A 14,279-nucleotide genomic window follows, 5' to 3' on the forward strand; every position below is an offset into this window, starting at 1 on the left:
CCTCCACCATAGATTACCTAGTTGTAACTCAAAATTCCATTTATTATATTATTTTAAGGCCTATTTTGCTTTGCTATTCCACTTGGGGGTCCCAGTGAGCATCTGTTGTTAACGACTCTGATTTGCTCATGAAGTCTTCACTTAAATATTCAGCAAAGCTGATGAAGAGAATGTACCATGATATGATGAAGTATGTAGAGCCAAATTAGTGGAGTCACTTATGTCAGAGACAGAATGGAGATGGTCAGTGCAGGAACATAATGGAACCTTAACCTAACCATACAGGAACTTATAACTCTTCTCAGGAATCAGCAGAGCAAGACAGCCACTCCCCAAATGCCATGTGTGTTCATGCTATCTCCAGACTTCCTTGTTCTCCCAACTCAAGAGTCCCTAATCCAATAGGGAAGAAGACCTCTAGGCAACCAATAATCTGAAAAAAAAACCCAAAAACTAAATGACTTCTACGTTTACCGCATAAAAATCCCCTAGTCTGTGAGCAACTTGGAACTCATTGCTCCCGTCATCTTGAGTTTCCTGGCTCGCTGATGGAAACTTTGCAATAAACTCATCTTTTTCCTTTGTTTTATTCAGTGTGCAGAGCTTGGTTTTTGACACGTAGAAAGAGCCCTGAGTTGGGAGCCAGAAAACCTAGTCTCCAGTCTAGTCTTGAGAGCTGTGTGGCCTTTAATAATTCATTTAATTTCCTTTAGCCCCAGTGTCCTCAACTATAAAAACAGAAAGTTGGACCAGGTATCATTTTAGATTCCTTCCAGTTAAAACATTCTGGAATTTGATTTCCCAGGCTAATTTGGGGGACATCTATTTGCTTCCAGCCCTGGTAAACAGAGGCCAGTGCTGTTACAACCTGACAGCTGGAGAGACAGACGAGGAATAAAAGTTTCCCTAAGTGTTCCTGTTCCTCCTTTTTTGTAAATAAATGAAAAGACTTCATTTTCCAGAGCAAATCCTGAGTCGCAAATGCCATTTTTTTCTTCATGGGGAAGTGAAAAAAATTAGCATTTAAAAATATGCAAGCAAGTAACATTTCGTTTGTTTCCCTAATGTCTGATTTAAAGATAAAGATCTTTTTTCAGCACTAAAAGCAAAACCACCTAATTCATCTGGCTTAGAGGATCGTTTACATATCCAATGGAACATTTATTTTATCTGACCAGAATTGAAGGTGATGCAACATTCTTGGCTGAGATTAAAAATATATAAGGATGGAATATTGATGGCAATACGCAGGATAGAGAAGAACAGCCCAGATGATGCACTGTGGATGATAAGAATGAAATGGTTCTTAGCTAAAGTGAAATGATAACCTCAAAAGATATAGATTAATGACAGTAGTTTCTAAGATTGAAAAAGGAGAGACAAGGATAAAAGAGGAATAAATTTAAGCATTTCAACAAAGGATGGAGAAACTTAAAGGATAATGTTAATTGAATCATGTGTTGTAACCAGATAATACTCTATTATACAAAGATGAAAGCCACAGTCGTATCAAACCATCTAGTGGAAAGACATCAACTGAATCTGCAAGGGTTATTTTTAAAGTGGCAGATTCTAATATGAATCCAAATTTCTGGGGTACAAGTTTAGTTTAAGCTTCTTAATTTATAATGGTGATAAGCTTAGTTTGATTGCTCAGGAACATATTTGGCAGATGTATGGCAACTTCAGGATGACTGAATGCATTGTTACTTTTCGTCCAGAATTCATTGATTCATTTTATATACATTTATTGAGTTCTTCTATCTGTCCATAATCCCAAATGACTCAAAAGGCACTGTTTTTCAATCTTCATTCATTCAACAAACCTCTCCTAAGTACCGTCCGTGTGAAAAGCATTGTGGTAAAGTTCAGAGGTTAGAATAAATTAACGTGTTTTTTGAGGACAAGAGCTATATTACCATTACCTTTCCATGCCTGCCAAGAGGGCCTGGCCTGATATAAGTAGTTGATAAATGTTAACTTGAACTAAACCTTTTAGGGAAGCAGATATACATAAAACTATAAGCTAAGAGAACCAAATATTATCTTACAATGTATAGAATCATGAACTAAAAAAGTTGGAGGAATATACGGAAGCAACCTAAGTGTCCATCAACAGATGAATGGATAAAGAAGCTGTGGTATATATATTGAATGGAATACTACTCAGCTACAAAAAAAAAAGAATGAAATTTTGCCACTTGCAGCAACATGGATGGACTTGGAGAGCATTACGCTAAGTGACATAAGTCAGACAGATAAAGACTAACATTGTGTGATATCACTTGTGTGTAGAATCTAAAAAATACAACAAATAGTAAATATAAAAAAAAAGCAGACTCATAGATCTAGAGAACAAGTTAGTGGTTGCCAGTGGGGAGAGGGAAGCGGGGAGGAGCTATGTGAGCGTTGGGGATCAAGAAGTACAAACTATTAGGTATAAAATAAACTATAAGGATATATCATACAATGTTTATTTATAATAGCCAATATTTTATAAGAACTATAAATTGAATATAACCTATAAAGATTGTGAATCACTATATTGTATTCCTGTAACTTACATAACATTGTGTATCAACTATACTTCAATAAAAAATAAAGAAAAAATAAAAATTAAACATTAAATTAAAAAATTGGAAGAGATCATATATGTCATTGAATCTTATGGAACAAATCTAGGTTTGTTCCATGGAATAAAAGTATTAGGTGTTATTAAAATTAAAGGGGGTGGGAGATTCCTTGGTCAAATAATTTCAAAGGAAACAGAATCAAACAAGTTTCTTTACTTCCCAGAGACTTTGATGAGTTAAAATTTTGTATTTCTCTCAAAATTAGATAGAGCACATAGCATTTCCAACCTTATTCATCCAGGGGCTTTTTTATTGTGAAACTAATGTCTGACTTTGGTAAGGGCTCAACTGGTCCATTTTCCTTGCTTTACCCCCCAACCTCACCACTCTTAAACCAGTGAGAGACAACTTTCTAACTCTGCCTAAACAATTCAATAAGTGATTCATCCAATTTTTTGAGCAAACGTTCTGTTATTGGTTAGCCTTAATCGTTGGAAATCTTTAGAATTTTGAGCTGAAATCTACCTCACAGTCTACTAGAGCACGTGTTAGCAAACAATGGTTGGAAGGAAAAATCTGCCCTGTGGCCTATTTTTGTATGGTCCTCAAGCTAAGAATATTTTAAAAATTTTTTAAAGACTAAAAAGAAGAATATGCAGTAGTGAGCATATATGGCCCACCCAACCTAAAATATTTACAATCCTGACTTTTACAAAAGAGTCTACAGACCTGTGCTCTAAAAAAAATTGTCTCCAGAATTTTTGATCATGCCATCTGTGGCAAGCAGTCTCTAAGGTAGTTTCCAAAAATCCCTACCTCCTTGTATTTAAGTCCTTGTATAATCCCCTCCCCTTGAGAATAAGCTAGATTTAGCAACTCACTTCTATTCTATTCTATTCTATTCTGTTCTATTGAACAGACTTGTTTCTATTCTATTTCCCTGAATAGAATATGGCAAAATTGATGGAATGCCACTTTTAAGATTAAGTTGTAAAAGACTTTGGCTTCTGACTTGGATACTATCTCTCCCTCTCTCATTCAACTGCTCTAAGGAAAGCCAGCTGCCATATTGCTTAGCTACTTTATAAAAAGGCACGGAAAGTAGAAAGGTCTCCAGCTAACAGCCAGCGAAGGACTAAGGCCTTCAGGCCAACGGTCTGAAAGGGACTGAATTTTACCAATAATCAGGTGAGTGAACTTAAAACAATCTCCTCTAGTTCAGCCTTCACATGTGACCACAGCCCTGGTCAACAGCTCTATTTCAAATTCATAAAGAGACCTTGAGCTAGAGGCAGCCAGCTAAATTACATCCAGATTCCTGACCCATAAAAACTGAGATAATAAATGTTTGCTGTTTTAAGATGTTATGTTCTGGGATGATTGTTATACAGCAATAGATAACTAACATATACTCCCATTAGTAAAAATTTTCAGGGCATGTAGTCCCAATATATGTATATTTACCTATGAATTATAAACATCTCCTACTGCAAATTTTTACTTTAAATACTAGTAAGGCTTACATTTTTTCTTAATTATTAGATAAAAATAAATATAGAAGGAAGTTTTAATAACTCGTTATGGGTATGGACCCTGTTGGATTGGTTTATCCATCCCTTGATATGCTCACTTTTCATGCCTGCTTTGCAGAACACTGCGTAAAGTAACATAATAACACAAACACTCCCCAAAATTATAGACAAAGAATTTTATTTGATCACTTTATCCTTTCAGTAGAATCAGTTCATTCTGTCTAAAATATTTTATTTGTTCAGAAATGTTAGCTCTTCATTCATGTTAATCGATGGACAACTCATCACAGATGTCACCTTGGAAACCTGTACTTCAGTTTGTAGGAAATTTTCAGATGTCTAAGAGAGTTTGTTCTGTCTTAAGGGTTACTTGGCCACTGAAGAGGAATGTTAACAGCTGTGGGAGAAGCAATTAGTGTCCATTCTATCCTGATTCACAATTCTGTAAAATGCCTGGTAGCATTTTCTATGGTTTTACAAAATGGCGACCTTCTGTTTCAGAGTGCTGGGTAGACTGAGTTCTGTATACAGTTATCATCATGTGGATGCCCCATGTAGCTTCCAATTAGGAAACCAACACTAATTTCACTCCCCAACCAGATTGAAATATAAAAGAGACAGATAAGACCTTCATAGTGAGGTAGGAACAGAGATTTCAGGCAAGCAGAATTCATGAATATCAACTTTTAGGAGCATTCAACTAAAAATGCAAAGGCAGAGTTCTCTGAAAAACTGGAAGGCTCTGGATGAAAGGAGAGAGATTAGTGAGAACCCTGTGATGAATGTACTGTTTTCATACAATGCCCTAATCAGGAGATGAGTGGTAGTTGTTATGAAGCAGCGAGTTGGGAACAATGCCTTTCCCAGGGAAGTAGTCACTACAAAACAGGGCTGCAGTAGGAGGATACTGACTTGTACACATGAAAGAGAATAATTACTTTAAGACGTTGTGTTCGACATCTGGTGAGCTTCCTTGGTCCCAAACCAAAAATACTAGAAACTGGAAAGTAGTGGGTTATTTTTCCTTTGGCTTCCAAACTTCCTATTTTTCTCACTACACGTTTCATATTATCCCAATTATCTAAGTTGGTGCATTAATATAGAAATACTATTATCTTCCATTTTCCCTAATTAAGACTATTAGGAAGACATTTTATGCTCTTATTTTTTTAATGAAACTCAATCTAAAGTCACTGTATCAGATCTTATTAGCTGCTACATTATAACATACAATATTTCATTGGGGGCAAAATGCCTAAATCAAAAATTAGATCCAAACTTCAAGAATGCAAACTATGATAGTAACATAGTCATGGTTTTTTGCATATATTTTATCCCATATAAAATAAAACTTCCCTTGTGTTAAGTTTTAGTCAAGCATGTCCCCAGGAAAAACTGTGACATGGGAGACCTGGGAACACATTTTACCATTCCATATTTTCAATAATAGGGTGTCCAAATTAAAAGTCCCACGTATTTTAAGGAGGATGTGAGAGGTGAATAAAGAGTTGACCCACACTAGGTCATATTTTAAAAGAGCAAAATAGGAAACTTTCATTCAATTATTTCAGGAAGTATACTTAAGTGTTAACTGCATTGTGAGCATGAAATTAATCACAATGGGATGCGGTAACATACTGGAGAAAGATGTCTCCACGGCCCAGCATATAGTAGTTGCTCAATACAATATTTTTAAAATAAATGTATAAAGTTCTTATTCTTTTCCCTAAAGAAACATGCAATCTAGGTGAGATGAATAGACATTCTCTCATCTAACGTTCACCATACTTCTGTAAGGAAGGAAATATTTTTAAGCTAATTTTGTACTTGGGGAAACAGGGGTTCTGAAAAGCTAATTTGTCCAACCAAGTTCAGAGAGCTAGAAAGTGTGGAGCAAGGAATTCAACCCTGTCTGTCTCTGGAGTCCAGACTGTTAACTTGGACTTGCATCTTTCAGCCGCTGATGTTTCACTCTTATGAGAACTAAGAAGTACCCTCAATGATCTCCTGCTAGTAGTCCTTCAGTCCTGGCCTCTTTTTAGTATGATTTCTTCCCTTCTCTATTATTCTCCTTTAGAAATGTTATAGTAAGACTATTCAGCCTCCTATAGGAAATCTTCCACCCATAATTATTAAAACACAAGTAAACGTGTACCCCCAACACTTGAGGGAAAAACCATATTTCAAGTAAAACCTTCAGGACTGCCTGGCAAGCTGCTTTGCATGTGCCCAGGGCTCAGAACAACCACCACTAGGACAACTGATACTCAGGGATGTTTTCTTTGTCATTGCTGGACAGGAAAGACCTTTCTCAATGATTTTCTGTCACCACTTGAAAGTGATAAGTTCTATGAACAGTTTAACGGCCAAATAAAGGATTTCTGGATACCCCATGGAGGGGATTCTCAATTTTGCTGTGCTCCCAGTACATCTCATAGGTATGCTTTGAGGACACGTTGATGTTCAAATTTTCACCAGGGTTCAGAGTCATCTATTTCTCCTAGAACAGCTCGCACTGGTAGAGCTCAGCTGAGACTAGAGATAAAGAATCTTAGGAAGCTGACAATCAATATAATACAGGGCCTCAGTTTTAGCTTATGGGGACAGAAAGCTTTTTCGTTTAAGGTCTAAAATTTTTAAGCCTTAATAAATTTGAATAACAGGAACTGTACAGTGGGGAAATACACCAGAAAATAAAAATGACATGTAGCGTTCCTCAACTAATAGGAATGAGTTGCTTCATGCAGCCAAGATATCGTGTTGCCTGTTTTCTGGTTTTGTTTGCTTGTTTCTTTTTTTACAGCAGTAAATCCTTAAACTATAGCATTCTTTGCTGACACTCTATTACTCTTGAAGTAGGTATAGCCCCTCTTGGCCAAAAGCCTTCATCCATCCACCCAGAATTGGAACCAACTGAGAAAAATGGCAGCTCTGATTCCCCCACAAAAATGACAGAGTGCCAAAACACCATAGAATTGTTCTCACCCAGTTTTTCTGTAAAGTCTGATTTGTGGCCTATCAATAGTCTGCACTGCGTGCTTCATGTCACCAAGATTACTGGAGGTCAGAGATTTGGTCTCTCCTCCCTCTGGGAAGCCTTCCCCAATCTTTGGGCATCTGTTCATCGGACACACTAGCTAGAGATGGACGATCATGATGAGATCTGAGAAAAAGTTTTAAATCTCAGAGGGTTTTTGTTCAGTTTACAAAATGCTTTCAGATATATAATTTGATTTGTAACAACCTTGTTATAAGAACACGCATTCTATAATGAGGGAAGAAACTTAGAGCAGTTCAATGGCAAGACAAAGATGATCAAGGCATTTAAACAGTAGCACCGGAAGCTCTACTTGCATCTTCTGATTCTCAGGCCAGTGCTCTTGCCACCTACCTTGCCACCGTTAATGTTAGTTGACTCACTGGAATATACTAAGGCCTCTCAAAGTGGTCAGCATCTGGCATCTCTTGAGAAATGCACATTCTCAGGGCTTTCTCTAGACGTGCTGAATCAGAAATTCAGGAATGGGTACAGCAATCCATGTTTTAACAAGACCTGTAGGTGATACTAATGCCCACTCATGTTTGAGAACCACTAGCATTTGCTAAACATTGTAGCCCACATATTACTATGATTGCCGTATAATTTTCCATCAAACTTCTTAAGGATCAAGCAATATGCTCATACTTACAGTAATCAGAAAGCCATCCCAGGAAGTAGTCCCTATATCAATAGTTTTTATATTAAGCCTCTAGAAAACCTCAAAGCCACGAGGAGAAGAATGTTTAAAGCTTATCCACACAATGCAGGTGACATGGCCATTATTTGTAGCTTCCCTTCCCCTTATTCCCTACCATTTGGAGATAAAGAAAATTATTTTTATCTCTTGAGGTCAAGATCGTCCAACTATTCAATTTTGTCAAAGTAAAAAAATATTTATCCTAGCTATGCAAATTATTTTTCAAGGGTCTTCAATTCTTTCTCAGTCTGCCCAGAACTGTGTTTTTATCCAATTCATAGGCAGTCAGAAAGAGTGATTACTTCTCCCCACCCCTTGCCCACTTCAGGGGCACTGTAAACATAAACTCTTTCAAGGGCTTTATTCCACTGTAGTTTGAAACGTGCATGCCTTGGATTTCATCAAGAAAAATGAAGGGAGGTTAGGCCCCCCTGTCACATGCTCCATAGGACTCTGTGCTTCTCCTTTACAGCCCTCATCACACTTCTGATTACTTGTTCAATGTCACTGTCTAATTACTTGTTCCCCACATGTTCTCAATTAAGACTTTTAGAGGTCCTAAGCTCTGACAGGATAATGGTGTCTACTCCAACACCATATGGATTTTGAATTAAGAAAAAAAAATCAAAACTTTCAAATAAGTTTAAGATGTCCAGCAAGGTTTTACTTCCCATCATGACTGCTTTGATGCTTTGCTCCAAATATCATATGCCAAGCTTAATTTTTAAAAGAGTGCCGGAAGGCAGCTCCTTGGCTGGTGCCCTAAGCATGTGTTGGTCTTCCTTTGGAAAATCCCACACCATTTCCACATAAATTGTAAGTTTCATGAGGACCAAAGCTGTATCTGTCTTGGTCACAATGTAGTCCTACAATGCCTGAGGTAAAATAGGTTCTTAATAAATATCTGATGAAAGGATACAAGAATGAGTGAGTGAGCAAGTGGGTGAGTGAATGAGTGAGTAGGACAGAGCAGTAGGATGAGAATGAGGTAGAAAAAATAAAGTGACAGGGAGAAAAGGAGGAGGAAAGGAAAAGAGGGGGGTAAAGAGGCAGAAGAGAGAGAAAGAAGGCAGAAGAGAGGAAGGAAATAAAACCAGTTGGTTACTATCTTAATTCTGCTATAGTTTACAGAAAAGGTGTACTGGTACTAGACACTCTAGTCCATTGTTAGAGCTCAAAGAATTATCTGGTTCACTATTGCTTAATTCCAGAATAAATGTTGCCCTCATCCTTTTATAGAATTATGAACTGGGTATTTACTTGCATGGCACAATTTTCAAATACGTGACAGCCCGTCGCTCACACTGTCTTTGTCATGGAATTAAATTTGCAGCTGCCGTCCAATCAGTGAGGAGGGCCCACCGGGCAGATAGTGCTGTGACACGTGAAGTTAGCTATTCAGCTGTTATAGTCCTTGGCACTTTTGATTTCTGTCACCCTAGAAAATGAACAGCATTTGTGCTGACAGCTTTTTTTTTTTTTTTTCCCAATTCATCCCTTACTAATGAAGCTATTCCAAACCGAGGTGTGCATTTAAATAAATTTTACAAGCCATATCAAAACAGCAATGTTAACAGTACTTGTTGCCAAAAAAAAACCCATGCAAATTACAGGGAACTTACACATGCAAAACATTTAGCCAAAATGGGGCTTTTATATGACATCAACCTTATAAGGTGTAAACACACAGCAATGATATTCAGACCTTGTTTTTCTCCTTTTTCTTGATAAGAACAAAAGTATGCTTTGGCACAGCGTTCAAACTCATCAGATAAGCACCCAAGAATGGCTGTATTGCACAGTCTAAAGTTTAGTAGGGAAGGCCCATATGCTGTATAAATAAGCTCCTATATCTTTAGGTCCCCAGGTCCTAATGTGACAAGGATATTATTATCCACTAGTCAAAAAGCCTTTTATAGAGAGAGTTTCCCCTTTAGCCCTGTTATTTTAATTTGTGCACAGATTTTAGCACAGGCAATTTCCCCATGCAAGGGCTTTTCACTAATAGAACTATACTATCTTAGCTCAGGATGGCCTTTGGTTTTTCAGTCCACTGGGTTCAAAAGGTTATTTCCTTGTGCTGGAAAGTTTTCCACACCACCCAGGAGCCCACCATTATCTGCACGAAACACCCCAGCCCGCTACATCCTCCAAGAGGCTACACAGCTGGGCCCAGCATGAAAATGACAAGCATTAGAAAACTTCAAGAGTTTATTTTCCTCTGGCTGGGTATCTTGGCTTCTGGACTCCCGTCAATGTCAACACAATGCATGCCTTTCAATAAAAAGTGATCTTAACAGGATTAAAGGTAATTTAGAGTCAATAAGAAGTTTGCCATCGGGCAGAATTATAATAGACAGTGTGATCAGAAGTAAGAGAATCTGGAAGGTTTTCAGAGCCCATTCTACTGTAAAAATGAAACACAGAGAAGAGAAAAAAAATTTATTCTCAGCCAAACCCTTTCACTAGTTCCATCTTGCACACAAATCAATTCACAGTCTATTAAAATAGTAAGAACCGTGTATTGTCATTTACGGGGAGGAAAAGAAGAGAGAGAGAGAAAAAAAAACAAGTGTGATTTCTACACCAGTCTTCTCTGTTGCTATGCAAGTGGTAAATCAAATGTTTTCGGTTCTGCCTGATGTGTGACCTGAACCCACAAGAGGCCCCTGGAGCCCAACACAGAATTATATTTGAAGCAGGACAGTTCCCAAATCATCACTCAGCAGCCAGCAGCTTTAGGAAGGCAATTTACTCTTCTGGAAGGCAGCCCTCCATCCCCTGGGCAGGATGGACCTGGTAAAGTAATGGAGGAATTGAGCACTGGATTGGAACTCTAGCCCAGGGAAGGATAACCCTCCTCTGCCAGAAGGATGAGCTTTTGCTTTCTTGGAGCTGCCAATGGATGCCCTTCACTGAATCACTGCTCTAGTACACATGGAAGGGATAAGGAAGCAAAGTAGGCATGTAGCAAGAGGTGACTGCCTGAAATTATTTCCCTAACTTTCGAGTCTTTGCACTAATATTAATAGAAAAAAATAATAATAGCTACCACTTAATGGACATTGTAATTGCCACTTAGTGGAGGGTGTCCTAAGTTATCTTATGTGTACCAGCTCATTTAAATTCTCACTACAGTCCTATAAAGTAGCTAGTTTTATTTTAATTCTCACTTTACAGATGAGGGAAAGAAAAATCAGAGGTCGGATTTAGTCACTTGAGGGCGTGTGTTCCACAAACGCTAGGGCTGTGATCAAACCCTGGGTTAGCTGGTGTTATCCATGCGCTTAACACATCTGCTCAACTAGCAACTGGAAATGCAACAGTTTTATCGTGGGAATAATTTTGGTTTGGTCAGTGCCATTGCTGGGAAGAGTAACTAATTTATTAAAAGAGATTCAAAAACAAAACAGCCTGCATGAGTGCAGAAACAAAGAACATAATGTTTAGTATAAACAATGGAAGTCTTAGGAAAGAAAGAAGCTACACATCTACTACTTTGTGAAATGACTGGCCGTGAAATATGGAAAATCAACTAAACCTTCAGAGACACAGAAGATCTTATACTGAAATGTTGTGGTTTGGCTAAATCGTGTGTCATTGAAAATAACTGGGAGCCAAAAGCCCCGGTGCCAGGCTTGATTCTGCCACAACTTTATCATTAAAAATATGAAGTAGCATTTTGATGTTTGGAAACAGACTGTCTGGTTGCAACACTGGCTCCACTACTTACTAGCTCTATGGTTCAGGCAAGTTACTTACCTTTTTTCTGCCTCAGTTTATTCATCTGCAAAATGAGGATAACAGTTGTAGAATTTGCATCATAGTAAAGGATTAAAGGAGTTAATCTACATCTTAAGTTTCCATTGCAAATAAGAATTTGCCTAACATCCATTACATCGCTGATTTAATACACATTTATAAGTTGCTTAGCTATGCCAGATATCATGCTCTGTACTAGAAATATTAAGATAAGACCTCAAAGTTGTTTGCCATCGAGAAGGGCAAACAAAAAACATTATGTGTGACAGAGATATAATAAATTGATGAGTATAGACTAGTGGTAACAATTGGTTTATAAGTATCTAGAAAGTGTAACAAGTACTTAAAGAACAGTTGTTGCCATGATGTGTTTAAAGTATCACCTAGAAGGAGTGAAGTGTATACTTGGCAATTTCTGTCACTTGTATCATTGTTTCCTTACAGAGCCATCACTGGCTTATCTATGTCCATTACTCGAACACCCAGTGAATCATCTGACCGCTGACATTTGTCTTTAAAAATATGTTCTAATAGGGCTTCCCTGGTGGCGCAGTGGTTGAGAGTCCGCCTGCCGATGCAGGGGACATGGGTTCGTGCCCCGGTCCTGGAGGATCCCGCATGCCGCGGAGCGGCTGGGCCTGTAAGCTGTGGCCGCTGAGCCTGTGCATCTGGAGCCTGTGCTCCGCAGCAGGGGAGGCCACAACAGTGAGAGGGCCGCGTACCGCAAAAAAAAAAAAAAAAAAGTTCTAATAATGAAAGAAAACAGAAGCTAAGGAAGAAAATTTAGGAACAAATTATAAAGAAGGAAAAAATTTTCATACCACAACCCAGAGAGAGAGATAAAAGGAAATATCAAGACATTAACAGTGGTTATTTCTTTCTTATCTTTTATCTCCATCATCTCCATATACGTTGCTTATATTTCTATAGCTAATATATACTCTGAATATATTAACTCTTCCCACGTACAATTTTAAAACTTTTAGCGGGGGTGGGGGTGAGGGAATAATTTTAGATTTACAAAAGAGTTGCAAAGAGAGTCCAGAGAATTTATATTCTTCACCCAGCTTCCTCTAATGTTAACTTCTTACATAACCATGGAATATTTATCAAAACTAAGAAGTTAACAATGGTAAAGTACTATTAATTAAACTGAAGACTTTATTTGGATTTCCAGGTTTTTCCACTAATGTCCTTTTTTCTGTTCCAGGACTCAATCCAAGGGACCATGTTGCATTTCAGTTCCTGAGTACTTTTGATACATTAATTATATTTATACATTAACTGTTCATTTATGCACTTCCCACCTTAACCAGGGCCCTTAACACATCAACTGTATTCTTCTGAAAAGAAGCTTTCTATCTGGTTCCTACATCTTTCAACATGTTGCTTTTAAATCATCACCATCCTGTCCAGAAATCTTTAGCCTTGCTCTAAGATGAAACCAGAAAGTCTTTAAAGAACATCAGAGACTCTCCACATTCTGGTCCCAACCTGCCCATCCTCTCCCCTAAGGAGAGCTGGAGTAGACCCTGCCTCCCACCTCCAACAAGCTTTATGCTTTCCACCTCTGTATTTTTACATGTAATATTTATATTATATTATTTTTATATTACATTATTTTCCTTGCCCATGGAGTCATATCCGACCATGCCATCTAGCAGAGAACTCTCTCTGCTCTTAGCATCTGGGAAATTCACCCAGCATCATTTATCATTTCATGTCCCTCTCCTAGCTCCCAAACCAGACCATGAGCTTCTTTTAGAGAAGAACTGTCTTGTCTGCAGTACCGCATCTCTACAATGTACTGCACAGTTTAGTTTAATAAATATGTACTGATTAGGCTGCTAGAAACCTTCACTTCTAATAATTATAAAAATAATGGCAACTGGTTTGCCATTCCAATATGTTGACTGGTTTCCAGTCCAATATGTAAGGAGCTTGCAAGTCATTGCTCCCATCCTAAGGACAAGAAGAAAGTCAAACAAACTGAAAATTAACAATTCTTCTTAGATCCACCAGACAATTGAGGTAACAGGGGAAAGTGTTGCCACAAAACATTGGAGAGACGGTGAATCACAAGTTTCCAGAGCAGGAAACTCTGCAGGAACCAGAGGGAGTGAACCGGTATGAAAGTTAGACATAATGGGTCACACTCATTGTGCCCAACCTCTCTGAACATGTGACATCGATTGGCTTGTTTAACTTTCACAACAGCCTTATGAGGAGCCCGCGTTACAGATAGGGAAACTGAGGCTCGGGGACACCCAGTAAGGTACTTAATGTCACTTGGCTAGTACATGTCAGAGTCAGGATTTAAATGCGGGTGAATTGGCTCTTAATGATTACACTATATTGGCCTCAAAACAGGTACCAATACCATCACTCAGGCAAAATCACATAAGACAGTCGTGGGTCAGGTGACACTTAGAGACCCTGGGAAATCCTGGGACAATGGGCTCCATTTACTCTCCACAAGAGACACTCATTAACTCTCACCATTGGGAATCTAACCCAGTGCTTCCACCATCTCCCCATCTCACCTACTGCCACAGTCTATAAGGTTTCTTCTCCCTTCCTGCTGCTGTAACCCATAATTCTAAAGCCCACCATAAAGTGTCTCCATGTCAAAATGTCTTCTGATTTCATTCTTTAAGGCTCATCATGCTTTGTGC

The sequence above is a fragment of the Monodon monoceros genome, unplaced genomic scaffold, assembly GCF_005190385.1.
Source record: "Monodon monoceros isolate NGI ecotype Baffin Bay Population unplaced genomic scaffold, NGI_Narwhal_1 Super_Scaffold_20, whole genome shotgun sequence".
Taxonomy (NCBI): Eukaryota; Metazoa; Chordata; class Mammalia; order Artiodactyla; family Monodontidae; genus Monodon; species Monodon monoceros.